The sequence below is a fragment of the Lactuca virosa genome, chromosome 2, assembly GCF_052849685.1.
Source record: "Lactuca virosa cultivar CGN04683 chromosome 2, Lactuca_virosa_CGN04683_v6, whole genome shotgun sequence".
NCBI classification, from domain to species: domain Eukaryota; kingdom Viridiplantae; phylum Streptophyta; class Magnoliopsida; order Asterales; family Asteraceae; genus Lactuca; species Lactuca virosa.
Genome location: NC_136427.1, coordinates 300,724,308 through 300,727,414, shown reverse-complemented (window position 1 = coordinate 300,727,414; position 3,107 = coordinate 300,724,308). Strand labels below are relative to the sequence as shown.

The 3,107-nt window shown below is 37.6% G+C and overlaps 1 pseudogene across 1 annotated transcript; it reads left to right on the top strand.

Moving 5' to 3' along the window:
- The first annotated feature begins 332 nt into the window (after positions 1 to 332).
- LOC145161526 (uncharacterized) lies at positions 333 to 1,919 on the top strand (annotated as a pseudogene). The gene is made up of 4 exons (XR_013738524.1): positions 333 to 560; positions 639 to 1,010; positions 1,123 to 1,380; positions 1,477 to 1,919. The product of XR_013738524.1 is annotated as an uncharacterized LOC145161526 (transcript).
- Positions 1,920 to 3,107: the final 1,188 nt, after the last annotated feature.

Sequence of the window (3,107 nt, the reverse complement as noted above, 5' to 3'; positions counted from 1 at the left end):
TTTTACAGAACCAAACAAATCTTTTACATCCAATTATATCAATGTTGTACTCTAGTTTTAAAGATGAAAAATTATGAATTTAGTCATTTTTATTTTTAAACTTTATAAAATATAAGGCTTTATTTATAAATTTTAAACTTTAATTGAAAAAAAAAACAATTGGGCTAATAAGAAAACTCCACTTGGCGTGAACCCCCATAAATAGGAGGCGTTGGCCCACCAACGTGTTTGGTGGGTTTTTATGAATATTTCTTTTCTATTTTTTGTAAATTTGCCGACCAGCCCCCATAAATAATCACCGATGGAACTAGTCTTAATTAATTATTCCTTTCCAATATACCAAACATATTTTTAAACCCCTGCCCATTGAGGCGTACCAAACAGACACTAACTATAAGTAGGAACAGCGAAAACAATGTGACATCGTTCCACTGCTCTGCTCCTGCTAAACCCAAACACAACACCCTAATTAACTGGCTAACTCCCTAAGTCTAACCCACATCACAACTACTATGGTTAAAGCTATTAGAGTTCCTGAGCACGGTGGCCCAGAGGTCAAGGTTCACCTTCTTTACGTACATTGTTTCTTTCTTCCTTTGAATGGAGACTAATATAATGGTGTTCAACTTCTGTTTCAGGTCTTGACATGGGAAGATGTCGAAATCCCCGATCCAAAAGAGGGAGAAATCAGGTTGAAGCAAAAGGCAATTGGTCTAAATTTCTTGGATGTGTATATGCGTCAAGGTCTGCACAATACGTCTCCACCATTGCCATATACTCCAGGTATGGAAGGAGCCGGAGTTGTAACGGCGGTGGGTCCCGGAGTAACCAGCTGCAAAGTTGGTGACGTTGTGGCTTACGCTAGCTTGCAGGTGGGTGCTTATGCCCATGAAAGAATACTTTCGGCAGATCAAGCGGTGCCGGTTCCTTCTTCCATTGATCCCGTTGAAGCAGCTGCCGTCATTTTTAAGGGTCTCACAGCGCATGTCTTGATCCATAAAGGCTTTAAGGTAGGTGACCCACTCAAATCTTGATTTAATTAAAAGTTGCTTAATATATATAAGATTCAGTATTATAATGAAACTGTGAGTTACCGAGTTTTCCTTTTCCATATATATACAGGTTGAACGTGGACATACGATACTGCTACATGCGGCGGCAGGTGGTGTCGGATATTTGGTTTGTCAATGGGCAAGTGCGATGGGAGCCACCGTCATAGGAACCGTGTCGACCAAGGAGAAGGCTGTACAGGCGAAAGAAGATGGATGTGAGCATGTGATTCTTTACAAAGATGAGAACTTTGTGGAGCGTGTGATGGAGATAACATTAGGGAAAGGGGTGGATGCAGTCTACGATTCCGTCGGGAAAGATACGTTCGAGGTAAGTAAGTAGATTTTTAATATGTTGATTCCAATTTCTAAATGTAACTAGCGATGACAACATGTCTATACATAAATGTGGTGTTCTGGAATGAAGGGATCGCTAGCATGCTTAAAGTTTGGTGGATCCATGGTGCTTTTCGGGTTGGCATCAGGTGAACCAGAACCTGTACGTGTTTCTCAGATTGCATTAAAATCACTCAACTATACGTTTTCATCAATCGCGTACTACACGGATGAAGATCGAGATGCGATGCGTGTTGCCGCTGAAGACTTGTTTTCCAATGTTGCAAAAGGGGTGTTGAAGGTTCGTGTTAATCACAAGTATCCTCTGTCTCAAGCAACCCAAGCTCATGCTGGCTATTGAGACTCGAAAAACAACTGGTTCAGTTGTGTTGATTCCAGGCGAGGAGTGATGTAATGTTTTAGCCGCTTTTTATATATCGCCGCTTTGTTGTTTCTGTTGTTATACTTATATTCTTTCTTGTTGAACTTATGAACCCAAGTTCCATTATTCACTCAAAAATTTAATTTTTATTATTTTTTTGATTATTGAAATATTTTAAATCATTATCATATTTTGATTTATATACATAATCCATTGAATATTTAATATAGAAAACAAAAATACAGTATATTATTAAAAGTTTGTTTGGTGGCTCTCAAGATTATCAAAATACTCAGTGAAACACACGGTTTTTATCAAATCAAAATCAAGCTTCTGCAATGCTTGCGTTTTACGCTAGACGTTAATTGAATATGTAACCAATGATGGTCAACAATTATAACCATTGATGAATAAATAAAAAAGAAAATTGTTTGAATTTATGTGATTGATGTGCTTATATTTATGTGTATATAATATTAGGCAAAAACTTAATAAATAGGATTAAAACAAATATTAAAATAAAATATAAGTATCCCGGATGAAAGTTGAAGTAGTCATGATGAGGATTTCGGGGATATAAAGAACGCTTAAATCTGAATTCGTATGAAAAAGTTATGATCGTTTGAAGTTTTACGTTCGACCCGATACAACACCGAGCATCGTAAATAGTGAATCAGAGATAGGTTGCTTATTAGCATAAGTGATCTAAACGAAAGTAGTAGTAATCGTCAAAACTGAAAGCGTGCATATAGAAAACGCCCAAATCTGACTTCATATGAGGAGTTATGATTTTTCGAAATTTCAGCGCAGTTGTGTAAGCACAGAAATCGAATTTTAGATCGGTTAAATTTTAGTCGAAACAATCTAAACGAGAATCGAAGATCTCACTAATAGGAGTCCGTTGATATAAAGACAGTCGAAAACGGATGTCGAATGAAAAAGATATGAATTTTAAATGAAGTTTAGAAGTCTAAGCCTTATAAAATAATAAATAAAAAATAAAGTGAGAATTAGCTGATAGAGTCTAAATGAAAGTTGTAGAGATACGAGTGGATATAAAGAACATCAAAAACGGAATTCATATGAAGAAGTTACAAAATTTTGACGTTTCGCGAGATGTGTCATGCGCAACGCGCGGCGCGCAAGATCTTTAGAAGGGGCCACGCAGGATCTTCTAGAAGGGGCCACGCAAGTCCAACTAATTTCCGCCATGTGTATCAAGCAGAATGGCCACGTCACCAGGCGTGGCGCGCCTAGGGGCAACGCGCTTTTTCAAATTCTATATATACGGGTTGTCCTCCATATATGCTCATTACAAAATCAAATCCCAACCTCTCTCT